Source organism: Falco cherrug, chromosome 1, assembly GCF_023634085.1.
Source record: "Falco cherrug isolate bFalChe1 chromosome 1, bFalChe1.pri, whole genome shotgun sequence".
In the NCBI taxonomy this organism is placed as follows: domain Eukaryota; kingdom Metazoa; phylum Chordata; class Aves; order Falconiformes; family Falconidae; genus Falco; species Falco cherrug.
This window is the reverse complement of record NC_073697.1, coordinates 73637010-73661284: the sequence shown is the minus strand read 5'-3', so window position 1 is coordinate 73661284 and position 24275 is coordinate 73637010. Positions and strand designations below refer to the sequence as shown.

The window sequence follows — 24275 nt, the reverse complement described above, 5'->3', positions numbered from 1 at the left end:
TTCTCCTCTACTTTGGAGTTAAAAACAACGCTAGAATGTCTCAAGTATTAATTTCACGACTGGCTAGAATACACTGTTTTAATATTGACAACTGATTAGTCTTGATAGAGACATATAAACTTATGGGTAGTTATACAGTCTCATTTTATTTGTACTCAACTTTGTAGAAAATCTTTAAAAGTTGATTTTGTTTTAAATGATTACATTTGTTTTCTTTTCCGTGAAGTAAGTGGGAACGAGTACAATATTATGTATCTCTACTGATAGGGAAGCATTAAAATCTTTTGAAGATGAGTGGATTATTAATTATATAATTAACAGTTGTTTATCAGATTTTAAATATTAAAAAATTATGCATTTGAAAAATGTATAATTGGCATTAAAAACAAAATAAAGCCAGCAACCAAACCAACAATCCTTCCCAAAACCTAAAGAAAACCCCCAGATCAGAATCAATTACAATGCCAAGCAATGACAGCCCTTGTAATTTCGGTTATTTATGGTTCTGTTGTATCCTGTTAATCCTGGGATAAGCCTGACCTAGTCTTATGAGTTATGAATTAAACGTTAGTCCTTCAGCATCTGATTTGTGGTACTTGGATGCTACGGAAACAGCCACAGCAAATACTGAAGCCAAATTCCCCATGCTCCTTGTAACACTGGGATGTAATTCTGTTGTTTTTCTTTCCAAAGACTTTTCAGACTGAAAGGGCGGAATTTACTTCTTTTCATACGAAGAAAATATTTGAATGTAATAATCCAAAGGACGGTCTGAATTGTCATCTTTTTTTTTTCTTCTTTTTTCTCTTTTTTTGGGGGTGGATTTCAGTTGAAAACAGGTGGATCAGGCTTCATACTGGCTGTTTAGATAGGTGCTTGTCCTTCTAGTAGATGGCTCAGTCTGAATGCCTGAATGGCATGGAGACATAGGCAGGGAAAGCATATTATGGGGTGGATGTGGGAAATCACGAGCAAGATGAGGACTTCATAGCATAGGAGATCACCTGTGGTTTTTTTAGTGCTTGCATCTTGGAGAATCTGTCAGACAGCACTAATTGGCAGCACAACACATACAGAAAATAGGGAGTAATAAGACCTTATAGAAACACATCAAAATGGATGAGTTTTCAGTGTATGGCAAAGCAGAATAGTTTTATTTCTGTAATAATTTAAGAATTTCATAAGAAAGGGCCTTGTGTTTTTCCTGATAACCGGAACACTGGCAGCCCTAGGGGACCTAGGAAATCTACGGAGGAAAGTTTAGCCTTATCTGTGGATTATGTTTAAAGTGGCAGATTATCAGCATTTTACTCGTTATGTGCTGTAGTTTCCCCTAGTGTCCGAGTGCGTGTGGGATAGAGGACTTCACAGTTTAACTCACTGATGGCCACATTCCTGCTAGAATTGTGTCTTTCCAAAGATTCCACAGTTGTTCTCAGCTGAAGATTTAGCTATTTTGCTGAATCTTCTGTTCTGTTTCTTTATTTAGAGCCTTCTGCTTATTTTACTGATATGCCACTTTAAAATTGCAAACTTACAATTGCCCTGATCTTAGCAAAAGTGGTGTTTTATGTGTTTTTTATTATGAAATCGTGTAGTCTAATGGGAGGGAAGGAACTGACTCAGTTTATGATGATTTTTTTTTTTTGTCTATTTGTAATTAGAATGAGATTCCTACTCTACTTCTTGTCTGTATTGCAGTTATATTTTTCCCTGATGAAATCTGTAGGTACAGACAACTGCAGGTACATTAAAATTATTTCATTCTGTCATAATGTTGTATAATTTGAGAACTGAAGCCACTGATGAAAACTGCTGCCTAGAAGAATTATCTGGGTTTCTACAATCAAACTAGAAGTTTTATATTAATATGTATGTATGTATGTTATATTTACACGTTACAAAAAAATTTCTCATAGGCTTTTCCATTCACTTTCTTTGCCTCATGGAGGCTGCATTAAGGGAAAACTCATATTCCTCATGCTGTAGCACTTTTCTTTAATCTGTCTCCCTTGGAAACTCTGATGGCACATATTCATTTTCTCCATAGTTTTAAAATACTGTTGATTCTGAGCAATTTGTGTAATTAGCCCCAAACTATCTGTGTAATTATTCCAATCTGTGCTTCTCTCAGCTTTTTCCTGCAAGGCTGACAAACGGCAGGAGGGGGAAAGGGCACCTTCCAGTTGGTGGCCGGGGAACCTTTGGTCCTTGCTCTGCTTCGTGCCATGGGTTGTCAGAGTGGGTGGACTCCTGAAAGAGCTGTGAGGGAAGGATATAAATATTAGCTTCATGTAAGAAGTCAAAACAAATACCAGTTGTGGCAAAAAAGCTTCCTTATCTTATAAAACAGGACATTTTTATGGTTACTTGACTCTTTCCCAGCAAGTTCAGCTTACTCATGAAATCCTGGATTGTATCAGCCAGTGTTAAGTTCAACTTTCTGTCTCTATTCGTGCAGGGTTTACGAGGAGTGTTAAATTAGCTCAGGATTACGAGTGTTTTGTATGCAATTCAGAGTGAATGCTAACTGAATCATCTTCCCATTTTTATGGGCATGGACCTCTTTAGCTCCTGTATTGGTTATGTACCATTTCTGAGGTCAGACATGTAGATTTCAAATAGCAGCTATATTATATTGGTGTGCTGGAGCAGTGATTATTTTTTTAAGTATGAATTAATACTTATTTATTAAGTAATTCCAGTGCTTATTTTTTAAGTATTGTTTTTCTTACTCATTCTAGGCTTTTCTGTCTTTCTGAGAATAAAATGAAGAAAAATCTTTACATTTTAACCCAGCCAATACAGGTAACAGGTGGCCAAGTGCCAGCTGAAATATTTGTCCTCTAGATCACAAATAAAAATAAGTAGAATAAGAAGAGTGAAAAGCATTCTCAAATAAGGTGCCTTTTAGAAGCTGGAAGCTTGCATGCAGTGTCATGGCTAAAGCAGGAAAAAAGATGCCTGCCTTGTCTGTAGTGAAATGTATCACCATTTTGCATCCTTAATATTAGCTTAGCTTGGAAAAATTCTTCTTCGAGAATCCCTTAAAACTAAGATAGTGAAATCATACATTTGAAGGCTGTTTGTAAGTGGAAATTATTATTTCAAGCTGGAGAGACTGTGCTGTGATTATTGGGGACATTCTCTTGTAGGGTGTACCTACCTGAGATCAATTCCTGATCTCTGCAGTGTGGTGTTGAGAAAAAAAGTGTAAAAAAGATTAGGAAAATGGTTTCCTGAGATTCTAGAAAACAGGAAGATCATATTAAAGTGTCCCTACCATGTTTTTGCCTGTTGCTGAGCATGGCAAAATAGAGAAGGGCATTACGCTTCCTTTGTGGGAGCTGGAGGGAAGGAGCTGTCATTCTTTACTACCAACCATCCTGTTTAAATTCCTCCAGAAAAAGATCACGGAAATGTAACTGCTTACATACATTCTCACCTTCTAATCATTTCCTCATCCATCTTTTAACCGTGTAATGGGACACAGTCAAGCAGGTATGAATGACTTGAGATGGGTCATGGGAACAGGCTCCCCAGGGAAGTCGTCACAGCACCAAGCCTGTTGGAGCTCAAGGAGCATCTGGACGATGCTCTTAGTCATATGGATTGGTTTTAGGTAGTCCTGTGAGTAGCTGGGAGTTGGTCTCTATGATTCTTACGGGTCCCTTCCAACTTGAAATGTTATATGATTCTGTGACTCGTTAGCAAAGCATTTGATAGGAGAAATTGGGAAGGTCAAACAACTGGGTGGCATGCTTATCTGAAATCTTTGCCTTTTCTGTCCAGGAACTTGTTGTTGTTGTTTTGTGGTTTTTTTAGTTTCTATCCGTACATGAGCATTAAGTTGGCATTTTCTGTCTGCTTTCCACTGCTGTCTCAGGTGGGAATGCAGTGGAAATCTGAGTTGAGTTGCATGTGACTGTGGATGGTACTACCGTTCCTCTCCTCCACAGACATCCCATGAGGAGGTGCCGATGGTGCTCTGTGGGAGTGAAGGGCTGAGCTAGGTTTAGTGGAAAATGATCACCCTTTGGATAGAAGCTGAAGTCATCATAGTTTACTAGCAATCACTTTTTAGCTCCTAAGTCATTCTTATGTAAATATACAACTTTTGCTCTGGAGGGAAAGTTTACTTTAATCTAGGCTTCAGAGTAGAGTTTAAATTAGTCTTAAAGTATAAATAGTACTTTTGTTTTAAATCTTGAAATTGCTGTGCCTGATCCTTATTACTTTGAACTCAGAGGTTTATGCTCCTTACTGGGTGGGATCCTCACTGTGGGGAAGCTTGTAGGGGCGACCTTTCACTATAGCCCTGGGTGGCTGCCAGGCAAGTCACCCTGTGAAGCCTCGGTTTGCCGATGGCCAGGCTTGCTTGGTCACAAAGTAATGTTGCAAGAGCCATGCATCTCCCTTTTCCTAAGTAGGAGCCAAGGGGAAGAGAGAGAGGCAGAGCTGTGTGAATGTTTGGAAGAGGCCAGGAGCGTTTGCTGATGAAGGTTTACTAACTTGAGAAAGTTTTTCCGGTTGGTGAAAGTTGCTGTGTTAAATGTGTGCTGTTAAAATAATTTGGTGATGAAATACTGATATAGAGTGGATAGAAAATTTGGTTGTGAAACCAAATCTTTTCTACCTGTAGCTGTATGTAAACACCAGACAAACCTCTAGGATGTATAAACACAATTTAACTTAGTAGAGTGGAATCCCCAATATTCGGGGATTTTTTAAAGAAGTTCAGCAGCAAAGAAGGAAGCTTTCAGAATCCCTCCAGTGAATTCTAGGGAGTGAAGGCAGTAATCTTTCTGACTTTTAATCTCAGTTGGAATATATGTTACGTGTGCATGAGAGCTCCCAAGATGTCAATGTTTAGGTATTTGGGGGAAGATGTACTCACCATTAGCAGCTGGTTTCTGTTAATTAGAAGCAAACCCAAATGGTCACAGCTCACTTCAGTAGTTTGTTCTATACACGAATGTTCACAAAACTAGTATGAAGAAAATACATGGAGATTTTCTTTTATCCTGGAAAAATGGAAAATGTAATGTACACCATGCATTAACCATTTTATTACAAACTAGTTGCATATTTCAAATGTGTAGTGTCTGTTTAGTGATTATTAACTAGGTATTTCCTTTAATAATAAACATTATTTTTTCTTTTCAAATAATGGATTATAACAACTGTAGAATAAAAAACTTGTTGTAGGAACAAGGACAGCTACTTGAATCAGGCCATTATCAGCAAGTCAGTTGTATTTATGCCCTTGCAAAATGTCTAGCTGTTCCAGTATTGTGAAGGAAATGATAAATATTTGGCCACTGTTTGGGACAGGAATGAAATTGAGCCATTCTGCAACTCTTGAATTGGTGTTGATATGTGTAAAACTACTTCAGATAAGATAAGCAGTGACATTTATGGTTGGACTTGATGATTTTAAAGGTCTTTTCCAACCTAAATGATTTTATGATTTATGGTTGTAAAGATTTTAGGAAATCTGAATGAATGAATAATTTCTGCTTCACATTCTAGTGTGGTAATGGAGTAGTTAATTCAAGCGCAAAGAAGCAAAAGCTCTGATCCTCCTGTTTCTCCTAGCCTCTGTGCTCTCGTGCATTTTGTTAACTCATGGAATTGCTTTTCCTTACAATACAAGCCTGCAGTGTGTTCATTCTCCAGCAGCCTTCATCATCAACATCCTACTGTAGCTATTGCTCCATTTTCTTTTTCTCTTTTGCCTCTAGCCTCTATGAGTAATTTTCCAGCCTTGTTTTCAGTTCTTTGGAACTGACTGAAACTGCTCTTGCTAAGGACTTCAGTAAAGCTTTTATGGCTATACTGCAGAATAAATGAGTCTTGATCTCTCTGCTACTTACAAGACTGTTGATCTCACCCTAAGACTTAAAACATCTATTGCCATACAAATCCCATCCTACTCCCATGGAAGTGCTTGTGTTCATGTGTTCATGATCTTTAGTTTATAAGATATGTGAATTATTAGGGCATGCAGAATTATTTTTTTTTAGTAATGTGTATTATATTATCTCATTCTTCCAGGGCCTCTATTAAGATGTAAAGGAAACCTGTATGGTTGAAGTTTGCTCAATAGGTTGCAATATTGCCATTTTCTCTTGGGAGCTGACCTAATAAATAAAAGTGTTATTTTCCTTATAAAATACTATTGTTGAATATTTCACTGTCAACAGGCTGCAGTTCATAGGAGCATTTACCATATAACTCGTTGAAATAATGTAAGTATATAACCAGCTATATGCCTTCAGTGGGCTTTTTTCCAGATATAATGATACTTTTACCTGAGTATCATACCAGAATTGGAAGGTCTGTATTATTTTGCAATGATTTAAGCCCTCTTTCAGAATATCACTAATCATTTAAAATTGTTCTTTGCCCACAGGGTGGAGTTAATTTCTTTTGTTCTTGGGAGCTGAATAGGAGAAAGGGACATTTCAGCTTTTCTTGATAAAGGTAAGACAGCAACGGTTGATAAAGATAAGACACTGTTCATTATTATGAGCTCATAGAAAGTTTGTCAATGGAGGGTTTGTTTATTTTGGGTTGTATTTTTCAAGTTCTGTTCTTTGTAGTGAGTTCAGTATGTGATAACATAACTTGTATTAGAATGGAATGTGTAATTCTACCACAGGTATCAGTAAAGACTCTGAAGATAAGCAAGTACCTGTAGGTCATCATGACAAAGTGGATAGCAATTTGTTCTACTGCTGCAACTTGTGACATTTTCCATATGCTGTTGAACTGGCCTGCCCAAGTTCACTCCATCATGCTTGCACACACTCAGCGAGAGCTCTTAGAAACAGTAGAATTTTACCCATGCCACTTCTCAAAGAAAATGTATAGGCCTGCCTGGTGCTGTCTTACTGCTCTGTATTGTCGCATGAGAGCACAGAGGTTTGATGTGAGGAGAGAAGGGTCTTAAGACCTATTTTAATTGACATACACTTTCAAAATGAAGCACTAAATGTATGTCCTACTTCTGCTTGTCAGCAGTAGGAGACAGAGAAGGAGATAAGGCTCTGGAAGTCTTCTCAGAGGCATGTTTTCCCCAATGACTCTTGCTTCATGTTGTGCTAAAAGTCTGATGTTTTATGTATTTATATATTTATATTTTTTTTAAAAAATGTAAATTTATAAATTTTATAGATTGTTAAATTCAAATCTGCAAGAAACATTTAAAGATATAGAGTGCAACTTAGTGTTGAACTCTTAACTGCGTTTTTTGATGCAGAAATCAATGTAGCACTGTCTTTCCTTATTTCCATTTGGCAAATTTGGAAAGTGTTTGTAGGTAGGTTTGGTGTGACAACTGCAAAGAGTAGGGTTGGTCTGGTTCAAGAGTTAGTACATGAGCAGCAGACGGACCATCTGTGTGTCCTCTGTGCAGTGCAGGTAGGGAGCGCAAGCCTGTTTCAATTTCTGTTGAAAGGAGCTGAAATTCATACAAGGTCGTTTGTCATTTCTCATCTGACAGAGGCTGCAGTCTCTAATTGAGGGTGGTAATGTGTTTTAAATAGCACAAGCTGATCACTACCTGTTGTGGGACTGTATCTCCAGATCCTGTTTTGACTTCTTCAGCATTGTGTTTAACTGGATGGTAGTACGAAGGCTCCAGTTGTAGGCTAATGTTTCCATTATCAAGAACAGCAAGGCATGTCTGCTTCTCAAAAGTTAAATGGTTTGTCAAAGAGAAAAAGACTCAAAAATGTAACAAACCTGAAATCAGAAGATTCACCAAAAGTCAGATTTGTGTGTTTGTGCAGATGTAGCTGATTTTGAGGGGTTTTTTGGAAGCATTATACAATTTTTTGAGCACTATGTGTGGATGCAGTTTTTATCAATTTACAGATGCTTACTGTACTATATAGCCTGTTATTCTGGGCAATGAGAAAGAGCTATAATACCCTTCATACCCTTATGGTTGTATGGGTAGGTAGACAAGAGTTACATTGACTTCTTGCTTGGAAAAACATGCAATTAAAATATTTCTGGTACAGAAATGCTCTTTAAAATTCTTTGGTTTCTGAATTTAGGCTTTAGCTTTGAGCTCTTATCCACTGACAAATATAAAAAATGCCTTGAGTTTGGTTAAATCCTTCTTATGTACCATGGTCGTCCTGTCCTTCCTTGCCTTGCGACTTATAAGACCATTGCCTATTGTTTCAGATTTCACATTTTTTTATTTTTTAATTTACTCAGCATGTATAATCTCAAAGATTAAATTGCTGTTGGATGAATTCTCAATCAATCATGAAAGGAGAGGGAAACTTTCCTGCTGAAGTGGTACGTCTTTTGGAGGAGTTGTGGACCCTTAGTGAAGGAATGTGTTCCAGTGTTTGATTGCTAAGGATACAGGGGGGGAAATTGCTATGCTAATATACATGAAAATGTATTAATAATAATTTACAGATGAATTAATATGGCCTGACTGTAATCTCGTTCTGGCAAAACCCATGTTGAAGGAAATGAGAATTTACTGGGTTACGATCTAATTGAATCTGATTATTTTTCTTTCTTTCCTTCTTTTTCCCCCTTGTTCCCTGCACTGGAGAACTCATTTAAAGTGCTAGCCTTAAATATTTAATAGTACTGTACCTACTGTGTTAATTTCTTGGTTATAGGCAAATAGTTTTTTCCCTATCCTTGTAAGACTCAGGTGCCTGTATAAAGCACGGTCCTTTGGTGAAACATCATTCTCTTGCATTTTCTGAATATTGACCAGAAATTATTCCTCCTTTAGAGATTGCTCCAGACTTCATGTGCATTCACTAAGCCTTGCTCAGCGATATAAGTACTAGGCTAGGTCTGACTTTCTGTACTTCTTTCTCTGTTTAGAAAAACATAGTATGTCTGAAGTCTCTGGGATGTGTGGTTCCCCATGGTTGCACAGACAGAGCATCAGCACTTCCCTTGCTCTGTGTTACTTTGTGGGAGTGGAGGAGCTGAGAGTTCATACTTAAGTTTATCGGTACCCAGCAGGGTTTAAGAAATGCGCTTAATAACAGAAATTCCCAATCGTAATCAGTGGCAGATTCGGTTTCTGGCTGTGTTTCTGGCTGTGCTGAATTGGTTGGTGGTGTGTAGCTGTGGGAGGATCATGAGCGATACAGGCAGGATCAGTTAACGGTATCACTGAAATAAAATTACACTTTGTGAGCTCCAGTGCTTCCCCGTATCATAAATATTTCCTCAGCTTAAACACTCTTGCAATGGCTGCAGGCTTCATGAAGAAAACTGTTAACTGTTCCCTGCCTCCTACTGTAGTCTACTCCAAAAAGACTGTCTTTTTAAGTTTAATTTAGCCTTATTTTAAACATTATATGCTTCTGTATTATACGCTGAAAGTTGAAGTCTGTAAATTGTATGTAGGATGAATGAGTGTAGGGCGAGTGCTTTGAAAAGGGAGGATGCCAGCGGGCTGCTTGTTCAGCTCCACTTTCTTCTGCAAGTGATCTGAGTTAACTTCACAGGCTGGGAGAGCTCGGGTCCTTGGGAGGGGAAGGCCAGAAACTGTCCTTCAGTTTTCCTATGTCTTCCCAGTTACGAAAAACAGTATAATTTTTTTTTTCATCACAACATAGTTCAAGGCCAAACCCAACAGTCCTTCTCCCCGTGTGTGTGTGTGTTCTTTCTTCCTTGACCCTTTTTAAAAATCAAGAACCCCTTGGAGCAGCAGCACTCTTCATACTTGTCTGGTTTGCAACAGAACACGTGCATGTTCTGCTCAGCCTTCTCCCTAACAGAGAGCTCTGTCTGAAAGCAAATGTCGTCCCCAATAATAATATTTACCTCAAAGGAGCCTGACCTGCTTTGTGATGTTTTTGGAAACAAAATGCAGGAATAAGTGATGTATCACAAATGAAGAAAGGAACATAGGGTTGCTGTTTTCCTTAAATATGAACAGAGCTTTAATGCTGCTGAAATGTTTGGTTTGCTGGGGGAGGTTAACTTTCCAGAAAGTTGGACATTGTCTTGATTTGTTTATTTTGGATATTTCTGCTAATCGATTGTAATCTAATTACCAAAATATAAAGCCAGGCCTCTGAAACAGACAGTAACTGTGGTTGGAAAGATTTATTGTGAGACTTCCATTGAAGGGGAAGAGTGGTGTTTCCATTGCTACTACTGTATGTAGCTGGCAGCAGAGTCACTGAGTTGAAGTGTGGGATGCTTTGTGACTGGCAACTGTCCTTCACTAACTGTGAAGTTTCAGTTTCTCAATGCATGACTTGGTTATGCAGTATAACATGTAACTAATATCAACTGAGCAAGGCTGATTTGTGTAGAAAATTATGCAAGGGTATACTTGTTACCTTTCCTGTTTCATACTCTAACAGAATAGCCCATTTGAGATTACTGGTAAGCAAATTTCAGCTTGGAAAGATGACTGCTATAAAATATAAATGCTGGAGAATGTGTCTGGCTGAAATGCAACTCTTTCTCACGTTGTGGCTGATTTTCTTTTGTGCCTGAAAGGTGATTAGCACAGAAGAGGGAGGTTGGGGGAGGAGTGGATGTTGCTGAATGGAGTGGAACAGGTTACTTATTCTTTAGAATAGCCAGAAGGTAAACTCAAGTGCACTTGAAAAACGAGGCTGGTAAAACACCCCATGTGTAGTTCAGGCTTTTAAATACAATGTTTACTGTTGACTTTATATTGGGTTAGAGAATGAATCAACTCCCGAGAATGCACTGGAAAAATATGCTGTAGAGGATGTTAAAAAGTGGCAGTGTAGGCTGTGCTCCTTTGCACACTGCACAGTCACTTAAATGCATGTGTCTGTGTTCTGTATACATGTAGAATATATATGTATGTTTTACATACACACAGACATATATAAATATTCTGTATATAGAATATACATATATTCATAGATATGCACACACATATATGTCTGTATATATATGTGTATGCGTAACAAGTACATAGATTCTCAAACTGGGGGATGCTGGAAGTATCCTGGAAGGCAGAAGATGGCCCAGGAAGACTGAATCCAGGGTTTTCCCTTCCTATCCATCCACAAATACTCTCTTTACCACCAGTACCCATATGAAGAAAGTAATGTTTAATTTGACCGAGTGAGGAGGAGGTGACAGGAGTCAGTGAGGGGGCACAAGATGCTTGTAGACAATTGGGTGGTGTAATCCCCTTCTGATAGGTGAGGTGCAGGATTTGGGAAGTCAGACTGGAATGGGCCAACCTAACTTTGAGAGAAATTGGTACTTAAAGTGCCTCCCCACCCCACCCCCCACCCCCCAGCCCAGTAAAGGAAGAAAATGGAGAAAAGGGCTTGATGGTATGATTTGTTGCTAGACCTGGCAGGGCTAAAACTTTAGGGTAGGTTTGGAATGAGATTCTTTTGAGATATATATTTATATGGCAGGGGTGGAAGAAGCAGGAGAAGTGGTGCAACAAAACCCCACCAAAAACCTGTTTAAAAAAACTAAGATAGAGGAAGGAGAATTTACAGTGCTTGAGAAATGTGAAACAAGTCTGGAACCAAAGACTATGCATGGAGAAGCTGCTTACTAAAGTATTAGCTTTGATGTGATTAAAAGAAAAAAAAAGAAAAAAAATAGTTCAGGTATTTAAGAAAAGATCAAAATAAGGTAAAAAAAGCAGTGGTGGTAAGGGCAGGGTAATTTAACCTTTGCAGCCTTGAGGGATCAAAAGCAGGATGAAAATACAGAAACTAAACCCACCTTATCTTGGTACAGAAGGTATGATTTGCATCTCCCCTGGCCTTGGATAAAACACAAGCTGTAGGATGCCTAAAAGAAGTTTTTCTAGCCACTGGGAATGGAAACAAACCTATGTCATCATATGAAATTAATAATTTTCATTACAAATGCATATCTTGTGGATCCATGGAGTTGCAAATCCACTGCTGAAAAGATGTTGGGTGGCAAGGGCAGAGCAAAACTGGAAGACGCTGAGTAAGATTTTGAACTGCCAGATTGCCTATTGCTGACTGAGACTATTTTAACTGAATTCTGGCATATCAGTATTAAAATACGGACTATGTCAACCAGTGTTGTCTACTAGAATAGCAGAAAACACTTTGGAAATAAGTTGATCCCTGCAGTTCCCTGGAAATTATTATCTGCAGTCATGACTACCTAATGCAAAAAAAAAAAAAAAAAGCACCCCCCCACCCCCCCCAAAAACCCCCAACAAACCAAAAAACAAAAACCCAAAAAAACCCCACCCAAACAAACAAAAAAACCCAAACAAAATGATGCTCTAGGGTAGTATGATAGAAGTATTGATACTGTGATAATTTCTCTTCCTGGAAAACCATAATTTAGATCACCAAAATCAGTGGGACTGAAGGATGCTGTTAAAGTAAGTCGCGAGTTACACTCCTGAATAGTGCTAGCTGGACCTTAAATACATTCCCAGTTAATGTAGCTGGAACCAGAGCACATCCCTCCATCATATCTGGGACAGTCAGATATTCAGTGGCCAAAAATTCTATATGTGTTATGGCTGAACAACATACTGAAACTCTGCGTGAAGGTACCACGTTTTGATAATCACAGCTCTGTGTCTGGAATTGATTTTTTTGTGTAATCTATTGCACAATATATTGGCATGTTGAATGAACAAGAATGTCTCTGGAGACCTACAAATGGGAATACTTATTTGGAGAACTAGAAGACAAAACCAAAGGACTAAGCCTGCTGTGGAGATCAGACTGTTGCACTGAGCAAACCGAAGCCCGTCTGCATGATCTAAACCATGTTTGACGTGCCAGGCTTTGGTTTCACCAGGAGACTCACTATGCTATTCGGTTATGTTTTTAAAACCCACAAGCGTAAATTAAATGAGCTAATTTTACAATTATTCCCAACAGACACACAAGTAATTTAGTCTCAAACATGTTTATTTTATAAAGACACAATCATTCAAAAAAGAAGTGCTGAGAAACCACAAGTGGTTTGAGCAATAGAGGCTTAGAGCTTTTGCAAACACGCACATGTTTAAAATGTGGTAGCGTTTGTTTAAAAGCCTTTGAGTGTTCTGTCACTTTCTTTGCGGCTTTATGACTGTCCCTGAGAGTGATACTAAGGAACTGGAGGATAGGAGGATTATTTTGGTGGCATTAGTCATGAATTTAGTTTAAATTCCAGGAAAAAACTCATTTGTTCAGATTTGAGGAATGAAGGACAAAATCTTGCTTGTTTAAGCTGCTGCGGGAAGAGAGACTGATCCTGCAACTGTATAGAGAAAGGGAATTTTTATTTTTTAATCCTGAGACTTGATGGACTGAAGAGAGATGATCTCTTTGTGTGATTTTTCTTCTTGTCTCAATAGGTGACAGGACACAAATATGCTGTTTGGAAAGAGTACTGTATACAACAACTATGTTAAAATCAAGATTGTAATACCAGCCCGTATGTAAGTCCAGACAAAGGTGGTTAGAAATGGTGAGGTTCTCAGTAGCTGATGAGGGAGTTCACACATGGCATGACTCTCACCAGTTCTCTGATATTTATTTGGCGTGACCTGAGAGGAAATAAATATTTGGCAATGACAGAAGTTAGTTCGCCGCAGCTTTCGGGTCTTATACGCTGCATGATATAATGTTACAATTTTTTGAAAAATAGTGGGAGTAATAATAATATAATTTACAGGTGGTAAACAGCTCTCAAAACCATTGTGCTTTCTGTCAGCAGTGAGCTTTATTGGCTAGTTAGTTTTTGCTTCTTTTACTGGGACAGATTAAGCAAACAACTTCAGCGTAGCTGTAATGTGCTGTCAAAGGTGAGTTGTAGCCTACTTTGCTTCTTTAAGGTGTTGTTTAAATAAATCTGTGTTTGCCTGTCTGTAAGCAGTGCTTTGTTTTCTGTTTTTGAGACAAGCATCGGCTTTGAGGGGGGAGTAAAAAGGAGGCTCGTGGTGGTTTTTCCTGTGGTGTATATACAGGTTGTTCTGTTTATAATATCTCTACTTACATTTATTTTATGTAGTGCAAATATAAAGCTTTTTGTAAACTTTATGTAAGGTTTTTAAATATAGTACCAACCAGACTTTTTACATTTCCTGTGTAAGGATCAAATAACTAACCCTTAATCAGGCAATGTATCATGTTTTAGGTTCAAGTGTCTCGCTTCTAGAATAAGTTATTTAGCTGCATCTGAAGCCAAAGACTGCTAGAGTTAATCTACAAATCTCTATTTTTGGATTTTCAATAGGTCTACAAAAATCAAGCGCCAATTTTTCAATAAGGTAATAGGATTTAGAGCTATAACTTCATACAAGCTTTTAAAATTTCAAGCCCTGCTCAAAGTGGCATAGTATGGTTAGGATGTCAAGATGATGTGAATTACAAAAAACTGTAGCAAATGGTTCTTTTACATACCAAACCTTTCTAGCAATTTCCATACAATTTCTAGTATAAAGTGGATGTGAGTATTTTGTGAATGGATCAAGTGTTTCCTAGGTTAGAACATATATTTTCGTCTTTCAGTCTGGAGAACTTACACTAATATAAAGAGTTTGTAGGCTTTATGAAATACCTTAAAATGTATTTGGAACCTTTCACTGAATTCCAGATAACTTTTTTAATATCCTATGGTCACTGGTTTTGTAAAATATACCAGATTCACAGCTTCAGTGAAAAATTAGATATTTATCTGGAGTGAAGAAAACAGCCCTTATGAGAACAGATTATAGTGGCTTGAGGGAAGGAATTATTATGAGTATTCAAGTCAGACTTCTGCATGAACTTACTTTGTACTGATCTTCTGCAATGTTTTAATACTGGTTGTCAGGTTTCCAGCACAGACTGAAACTGTAATTCCAAGCCTTTCTCTTTCATCAAATATACAAGTCATTGCTCTCATTGCTCTCTGCTCTAATAGGTATGCCTTCATATTTACATTTCCCATCAGAAAATGTGTGTTTTAAAGTGTTGAGTGCAGGTTTCAAGATTGCCTCCGAAGCTGGAGAACTTTGTGCAGCAAGGGGTTGCGTGTAGTACGTCCTCATCCACATCTCACCAAGGTCAGCAGAGAGGCACCCATTGATGGCAGTGGGTGGTTGAGCACCATTGGTAGTGTTCCCCTCTAATGAGTTACTGTATGGGGTTTTTCTGTTAGCTTACATGGTTGTATGCTAGAAACATATTTTTTCAGTTTCAGTTATTAAAAAATTCTGCCTGTCAGTTTTTGCATGTGTGAATGACACATAGCTCTTTGGTGAAGTTTTTAATGTAGATGCACTGTTTCACCACTTTCATCTAACAAAGAATATTTATGTTAATCAGACATCAAAATCTTCATACGTTCTCATCTTCAAATAAGTATTTTATTTTAAAGAGTTATCAAAGTTGAGTACTTGTATACTTGCTTTCTGTAAGTTTTAATGCTGAAATATTCTATTCATGTATTTAATTTTCTATACCTTATTTGCAGCATGAGTTTTCCTATTTCAGCTTCCTTTTTTATACTTCTAAGACACCCTGCAGTTTTTGAGGTTAGATGTTGGGCTTCCCTAATGGGAATATTGGTTTCAATAACTGGGAATGAATGTTCAAAATAGTCTTTGTAGCTTTTTGTTGTGAAAAAACACAACAAAAAATCTGCAATAGGTAATTCTTACTTTTTTTTTTTACTTTAATGGCTTTCCAACTGAACCTAACTAGTAATGTTTGTTATAAATATCATTCCCAGGAAGAAGAAACTAAATGCAATTAAGATTGCAAAGGTGTGACAGCAGAAATTGTAGTTTATTTTGTCAAAGCTTGAAAGAAACTGGTTTTATTCTCAAGGTTTCTGCTGTGATGGAAGTTTTCTCAAAATGAAGTATACATATCTAAAACATCAACACACAGAGGAAACCTACGAATACTGTTATTCCGCATATATCTCTAGTGTTTATGGGCATATGAAGGATTACACTAAACACTAGTTATACAAAGGATAAGGCAGGGTTTTAGCAAATGTGGTACTATGTGGAGCGAGCCTCAGGGTGGAAAGTAGACATTCCTTTTTGTTTCATATAGCTGTGAAGTGTGGGAATTTTGCTTCCCTTTATGCCTGCCCATCCTTCTGTGCTTTTAAAATGTTCTCAAAAATGTAAATATAGTTAGTGAGCCTTTGCATGTAAAGACCACCTAGAAAACATGTTTTATAAGGGTCACAATATTGACTGTGAGAGAATAAATTTGTTGATGGCTGAAAGCAAAATAAATAAGTAAATAAAATCAGCCAGGTAGTCCTTTGAGAACTTATAACTCTGGGAATGTAAATATATATGTATGTATGCACACACACTGTGGGAATTTTTGACAGATTTAAAAAACCCCTAAACAATCAGAGGTTGCAGATGTGGAAATTTAGGAAGTTGTTTGCATAACACCATGAATTATGAAATTACATTTGGATTTTAAATGCTTATATGCTGCAAATAAAGTTTCAAGGAAAACCATGTGAAATCCATAAAGTTTATTTTAAAGGCTTTTTTTACCCAATTGCATTTAACAATATTTATAGATACTACATTAATCTAAAGTTCAGCATTGCAAAGTAAATTCTCTGTAAATCTTCTCCATCTGAATGTATATACTCAAAGAACTTTCTACTTGCTTTTCCTCCATTAGCCTATGTGTAGTTAAAAGCTACAATTAAAATGTCATCTGAGATAGGTGAGCAATGAATTTGTTTGAGACTGATGTGAGTCTGATCTGAGTCCAAAAGATTAAAAAAAAAAAAAAAGTAAAAAGGATCCTACAGTACTTCAAACATGGTGCATGCTCCTGTTCAGCTGCCAAAATTACCCTTGAAGACCTAATTTAAACTGATAGAGATTTACAGTGCTTGTGTGCCCAGTCGACGAAGGGAAATTAAAATGTAATTGCAAACACTCATCAAAAGCTCCAGATTTCGTTCGCTTGGGTTGAAAAGCAGAGTTTATTATGAAGTGACATGGTAAAGTTGGCAGGATTTTGTCAAGTCTAAGCTGGAGCTGAAGCACCTACAGGTAGGAGTTTAAAGAGCCAGCCCATACCCCACTGAAGTAAATTGGATCATCAGATCTAAGACTTCAAGATTTGCCAAAAGGTTTTCATAGTGTGTGATAAGATATTTTTTTTTTATTATCTTCAGTAATTATTAGAAACATTACTTTATTCATTTACATGTGTTTAAATAAGAATAAATTAATATTGCAGCTGAAAATCCCATTGTAATGTATTTTGGAAGTCACTGAATTAATCCCAGATACTGGGGCCAGAGCCCTGGGTGTTTTGAAGAGTGGAGCAGAGCGGTGTCCCTGGGAGGCTGTGGTCACCAGTGTTTGTCACTGCATCTGCCTGCTGCAGTGTGGCCAAGCCACGTGAATTTGAACAGGTCCGATGTGAGAATGCACTGGCGTTTTTGTCAGCCTGGCAGGAGCACACAATGAGGTATTTATAGCTGCCTCTACCAGCTGCAGGAAGAAGGATGATACCTGATCTGGCATAAAATCTACCAAGATAAAATTACTTTCAAAAAAAGTGTTAAATTTTCTTTGTATCAGCAGAATGGCTAAGTACAAGTTCAGCTTTTTGTGGGCATGAGCTTTCACTGCTTTTTTAGGTACTGAGTACCCAGAAACTTAAGATACTGTATCAGTGAACCACAGTTTACAATTATTGCTACATACATAATATTATTATATCAATAATTTAATATTATTAAACAATAATTTAATATTATTAAATATTTGAGCTGTACTGAAGTGAATTGGCAGCTATCTGAAAGCTAGTAGTTGTCATGGTGTAATTTGAGATTTTTGTTCCTCTTGCTGCAAAGAGGATTTTCCGAGACAGGCTGCTTTCTCCCTTCCCCCAACTTCTTCTCCCATACAAAACTTGTGCTTTTCCTTCCCATGATGTAACCATTTTTCATAAACAGGAGTCATGGAGTAAGATAGGATGATATGCTTTTTCAGATGGGAATTTGTCAGGCATGATCCTTCTCTGTTTTGTCAGCGTAACTGGTGCTATGGTGAACCTGACTCTGAAACCCATGGTGAATGACAGAAACGTCATGAAATTTGTTCTCGGAGAGGGAGTACTGGTCTTGTTGGAGTAAATGTGGAATTGCACCATCAGAGCAGACGATGGTGTGGTAGTATTTCACATAAGGAAATCTTACCAACAGAGCATTAAAAGTTGTGTCCTGTGTTTTAATTGCATTTAGATACTTGTTAATATTTTCAAAGTTTGGTCAACTTGTGGGCTTTTAGTAGGCATGGGGTTGGTAAAAGTTTATTGATGAGGAATGCGGGATGATGAAAATAAACAGTACTAAGAGAAGAAGTTATCACCTGGGAAATGTGGTGGAAAAGGTAATTTAAGGAGGAAAAAAAGAGAAAACTGATGAGAGAAGAAAATAATCGTCATATTTCAATTGCAACTGCTGTTCTTCCATATGTAAAATCAAATTACAGTCCAGGATAAAGTGAATAGAAAAGCCTATGAAGATTTCAGTAAGTGATCCCTGCAACATGAGATATGGGAGGTGAAAAGTTCTGGCGAACGCCAATTGGTTTTATCTGGGTTAGAGAAGAAGAAGCACTTTCAGTTCTCAATTTTATAACACGCTATCCACTATGTTTACGTTGAGAAATACACTGAAGGTAAGCTCTCAAGAGTTGACATCTACATGCAGCTGCAGCAGTGTCAAGAATTTCAGAGTACTGTCGTGTTTTGCTTCTGAACTTGCAGTTCTGATTCAGGGAACAGTCATCATTTATATCTACAAATTTGGAAGCACCAAATAATCACTGGTGACAGTTTTCATCAAAGGAAAGAAATACAGGACGAGTGTGTGGATTTAAAACAATTTATAGAATGTATTTGTCTGCGTCCGACAAATTTCATTCAAGCAGTAATTACCCATGAAGGGTTTTGCACAACTGGTTTTTACAGTTTTACTGCCTGTTGTCCGTGGCCAGGAGTTGGATTACCGGAGAGGTTTTTGAAGGCTTTATTGACAGTACAGCCACAAGTAGGCAATATCAGTGTGCAGGCAGGAGAATTTGATGGATAAGATAAAACCTATACAAACTAACAAGCATTTCCCTTGGCTGTATGAAAGAGGATGATGGCTGTAAGGTCATGTTGAAGTCCTGAATTGTTTAGGAAAGCTTATGTCGTCCAGCTGGGAAACATCACACAGACAGTTCAGAATACACCAAAGTTTTGGTTTAACAGAAACACAAAAAGTCAACTTAGGTAATTTTATCTGCTCTGTTCCCTTGGGCCAGTGCTTTGGAAAAGAGAGTAAGATCTGACATTAGTCATTGTTGTCTCTTGTGAGCTATTAATTGATTAAGCTTTTTTTATGTCTGTATGTATTTTTGTAGGTAGTGCTTAGATTAAAGTTAAGTGTACGTATTTGTAAAAACAGATTGGACTTTCAGGGAACATCAAGCTTTTTGCCTCAGTAGGGCTGTTACCATTCATACTCATGTAAAACATATACACTTCACTGTCTGTGAAGGGTATGGTAAATTTGGAAGCAAGGCTAATGGTCAGTGTTAAGAGCAAGCTGCAGAAATTCCAATCGCAGATCTTCTCACTTTTATTAACAAAGGAACAGCCTGTGTGTGCTGGGTATTTTTAGTAACCTGGTGGAACGTTGTATACCCACCTTTGTACTTGCAGAGGGTTTCCGAGGATGCTGAAGGATGATGCCCTGGGGCTACATGTACACAGTTGTGGAGTGGTTGGGAGAGAGCTGTGTAAGAGCTCCTGCAAGATCTTTCAAGGTAGCGTGTAAATTTAGCATTGTTGTTTTATTAAATAACCTTTCAGCTTTTCCAGCTCTTGATCCCATTACCACGGTGCTTTGTGTGAAGGTAAACAGGAACCTTGGAAACATGATGTGATGCTGCGTATTCATGTTCTCCAAAACTCATGAATGAAACTGTCCTCACTGTAGGAAACTGAGCTGGGGTACATGGACAGGCACTGCCTGAGCAGAAGGTGAACTCAGCTTTTTGAAAGGAGATTAGGCACAAGCTACGTGGCTTTAAAAGTCTCAGGCAAGTTTGACTTATCTTTAGGTGAAGCAAATACATTCTGTGGCTGCTACAGTTTGATGAGGAATATTGTCTGACTTCACTGTCCCATAGGCAGTTGTTCTACTATTTTTAGAGTCTTGGATGCAGTAAAAAATGGATTAAGAAGAAAAAGAAACAAGCAGCATGGAAATCTCACTGTAGATTCTGGTGTTCAGTAGCTCCAGGCAAGCAAAAGGATGACATAAAATTAGGATGCATATTTAGGTTAGTGTTTTGTCAAGGTAAAGGGTAGGTTAACAAGGCAAAGATAGTAATTAGATAAACTCCTGATTTAATTTCTCTTTAAATTTAGCTAGTAAAGTGTAGGTGAAGTTAGCTGTGACATGATTTTATGCTTTATCATGTTGAAAGGGGACATTGTAATTTGGATGCAGGCTTTGGTGTGAACAGTGTTCTGGCATAGGGAAGGTTCTCTGGGAAGGATGGATCCTGGAAGGAGGGACTCCAGGAGAAATCAGACCTGCAGAAAACCTTGCCTGTATACAACATGACCTTTTGCATGCTGCCTCTTGGTTCTTGACTGTGCTCTTGTGCTACAGCTCTTCTTTGGAGCTTAGCTTATACACTCTAAATGTCATTTTGTAGATGTTTTACCTAACAAGGAGGGACAGTGGAGGTGTTGCAGCTTACCAGTGTCAAAGTTATCTCTGTGGCAGTTCCTTAAGCGAAAGGACAAAAGTTCCTCGGAAAGAAGATGAAACTTTGGGAATGTGTGCCTGGAGCCAAGAGGAGGATTGAAGCTCCTGCAGAGGTGCTCTGGTACTACTGGAAGGTGCTGTACATGTAACCTGAGTGTAATGGTTGGGGTTCCCTTCTATGCAAGAAGAATAATACTGAATTACTGGAGGTTTTTCACCTCTTCTTAGTTAAAAGCAAAGATCATCCTGAGGCCTGTTTGCAACATTGCCACTAAGCGTGGTAATCCTCTTTACCTAGAGCTCTGCTGTCTTCTGAATGGGTTTTTGGACACCAAAAATGTCTTATCCAGTGTTGCCAGCAAGTGTGACACACAACGCAGTGTGAAGAGAAACCCAGTCTGCGTACTATGGAGATAACAGTTTCCCCACACATACTACCCATGGCTTGCCTGCTTGCATGGTGCCTCTCCCAGCTCCCTCTTTGTCATTTTAGCTGCCTGAGAGCTGGAAATATGTATGTTTTTTCTGTTTGCATTGTCCATGAACAGATGGCATGACGGCCAGTGGTTGCTGTTGGTTTTGGTGCTCCCAGGTGCCTCCCAGAGAGCTTTCCCAGCCTACAGCTAGCCTTGTGCTCTGCTGTGAGGGTGGTGCTCCCAAGCTGAAGAAACCTGAGAAGGAGAGACAGCCTTGCTGCAAGTAACAGATGGTTACTGTTTTAAATACAGGCAAAAAAATATTATGGATTCCTACCTAACATACGGTGCTGGGAAAGAAGGCATGGTTTTCTTAGGGGGGGTTGTCTGAAGGGAAAAGAGGTGGAAGGAGGGAGGTGAGGGATGAAAAAGAGAAAACTTGATTGGAGCTTTTTCATATCCCACTTAATCACAGTCATATGTCAGGCTGCTTGAGAGGAGGAGGGAGGGGATGGCTTGTTGAAATCTGTAGCGTGCTGGAATTCTGCGAGTGAGTTGTGTGGTGAGCCCTGTGGCTTGCTGTTGCCCCGATGAATAGAGCCTTTCCAGAGCTGCCAAGCCCGAAGCAAATGTGGTCAGGGATTTATTACAAAATGTACCAAACCTTGGCATGGGGCTAATTGTGTATAACAAGGAGCGTGCTGGAAATTCAGACCTGAAGGGTGACAAATGCAGAAAGTATTCTGTATCTGATGCTGGTGAAAGAGGTTTTGTGTAAGGGAATGTCTGTATGTCTGTGCTTTTTGCTAATGAACTCCCAAACAGAGTGGCATGTTTCTTGTTATTAGCTTGGTTAAGATAGATGTAGATTTCTAGTTTTAGTTATTTATTTCACAGCCAACAAAGAAAGAGTAATTGCTATATGGTTGTAATAGCTACAGTTCTCAAAGCAAGTATGTGGGTGCTGTCTTCAAAGTATCTGATGTGTGCATCCAAAAAGGGTAGAATAGAAAGTTATGAGTCTGTATATTAATGAAATAATGAAGTTGAGAGTTTGAAACTTGAATATGAAGGTTCCAGACAGCAAAATTGAACAGTTGGTCTCAGGGAGAATATTCTGTTCAGTACCCTCAGTGGCCGAGTGACAAATTGGTATGGCAAGACTGGTGTTTCTTCAAGTTTTAAAGTTTACTACAGCTACTGGATCCACATCTTGAATGCCTAATGTCCATTATCATATATGGACAGCATAGACCTGTACCACAGTGAGATTTAATCCAATGGAAAGCTTCTTGCTTCCTTTTAGTGCTGCTTTCTGCTCTTCACAATATTCATAGCTGCGTTTTTAAATTTTATGTTGATCTTTAATGTCAGATGTAGTAAAGCTTTGTTGGTGGCCATGCCGAGACAGAGAGTACTGTTAATGTCTTTGAAAGGCATCGAACTGTCCAGATGAGTACTGTTAAAAACCACAAATACTTCAAGGAAGGGTGCAAAAAGAAAAACTGGAAAGAAAACCACAACCAACCAAAAATAAAACATGAGATGGATATAGAACTTAATTGACTTAGATCCTAAATGACATAGAAGATAGGTAATAGCAAAATGTGCTGTGAGAAATAAAACCTAATGCTACAAGATTTTACACTAATATTCTTTCTTGTTATATTGGCAGCATCAACTTTTTCCTTTTTTGTTTCTTTTTGGATGAGAACAGTTTTTGAGTTTATATTTTGTCCAGAAAACAAACATAAAGCTATAGTAAGAGATTTCTGTTGGTCTTCTCCATAGGACATCTGCTCCTTGACATTTCAAAAACTCTTCGTCATCTAAATCATAGGGTCTGAACAACATACTAGCTCACTTAATCCTTTTTCTGGTGGTGCAAGATTTGCTGTACAGTGGAGTATTAGAGAGGGACAGACATTCAACGTAGAAGCTTCCTGCCTTCATCTCAGTTTACTTGTGCTTAATGTCTTGCATTAGTCTTGTACTGTTGTTGACTTGTGGAACTGCTCTGAACATTATAAGTCCATGGCAGGTAAGTCCTGTCAGTTTTATCTTAAGTCCTTTATATCCACAGTAGCTCTTTGTTGTATTACATTCCTGCCAGTGGCATGGGAGAAGCAGTAGTAAGAACCCAGCAAAATCAGAGTTCTTAAGTCTCTACATCCTCCAAAGGTGTCAAGGCCCTTTGTTTCATAAAGGTAGTGAAAGAGCTTTCCACTTGGAGCCAAATTCTTCAATGTCAGCATTAGCAGAGGTTGCATTGTCCTGGTCAGTAAGGGGAAATCAAGTGCTTGGTGAAAGCTGGCTTGAACCATGCAACAAATATTTACTTTTGGTCTTGATGCTGCTTCAGTCTGTGTATTCTTTCAGTGCCTGTCCTCTCTGATGCACAAAAGGAGCAGGTCCTGCCTGCCAGAAAATAAGTGATTACCCCTTTACCATCAGAATCTCTTGATCCACCCTAACTATGCAATTAAAATGATCCAGTTGTACTGTAGAAAATGGGATTTTTTTTGATAGTTTCTTATTGCTACAGACTTTAAATCATTTTACACATTTAAATCAAATTACACATGCATTTAAAGAGGAATTCCCCTCATGAGGACTGAGCTGTGATATTTAAAAATGACAATCTTAACAGAGAACCAAGTCATCTGATATAAATTCCTCCCATCGTGAATGTGATACCTTCCTAATTGCAGAACGCCAAAAACGTATATGCAGAATGATGGGAAAAGAAGAAACTGAAACCAAAGGAGCATCTGCATTGCAAAGTAACAATTGGAAACAGTTTTGATTTTTCATGTAGTTTTGTTTAGCTTTTGTATATCCGTTATGGATGAGCATACACAGAATCCAGAAACTCACAATTTAAAAGGCGAATTTTTTCTAACATGCATGATACAGCTGGTATTTTCAGTCATGAAGAAGTTTGCTCATCAAAAGATATTTGTCAGTTTGTCTATCTTTTTAAATTCTGCTTTTTGTAAGATCAAGCAAAGTTTAACTGAAAAACCCCTACCCTACTTTTTCAAAAGCCATCTTTAATAAAAAAATGATTATAATAGAAACTGGTCATGCAATTTTAACAATTCTCTGCCT

General features: G+C 38.1%; 1 protein-coding gene across 1 annotated transcript in view; it reads left to right on the top strand.

Annotated features, from left to right (window-relative positions):
• The window catches only part of BMPR1B (bone morphogenetic protein receptor type 1B), a 253263-nt gene that overhangs the window by 46082 nt on the left and 182906 nt on the right, over window positions 1-24275 (top strand). The window contains exon 2 of the mRNA XM_055713051.1: window positions 6416-6486. The gene's annotated coding sequence lies outside the window, so the exon portion shown is untranslated. The remainder of the gene's footprint in view (window positions 1-6415; window positions 6487-24275) is intronic.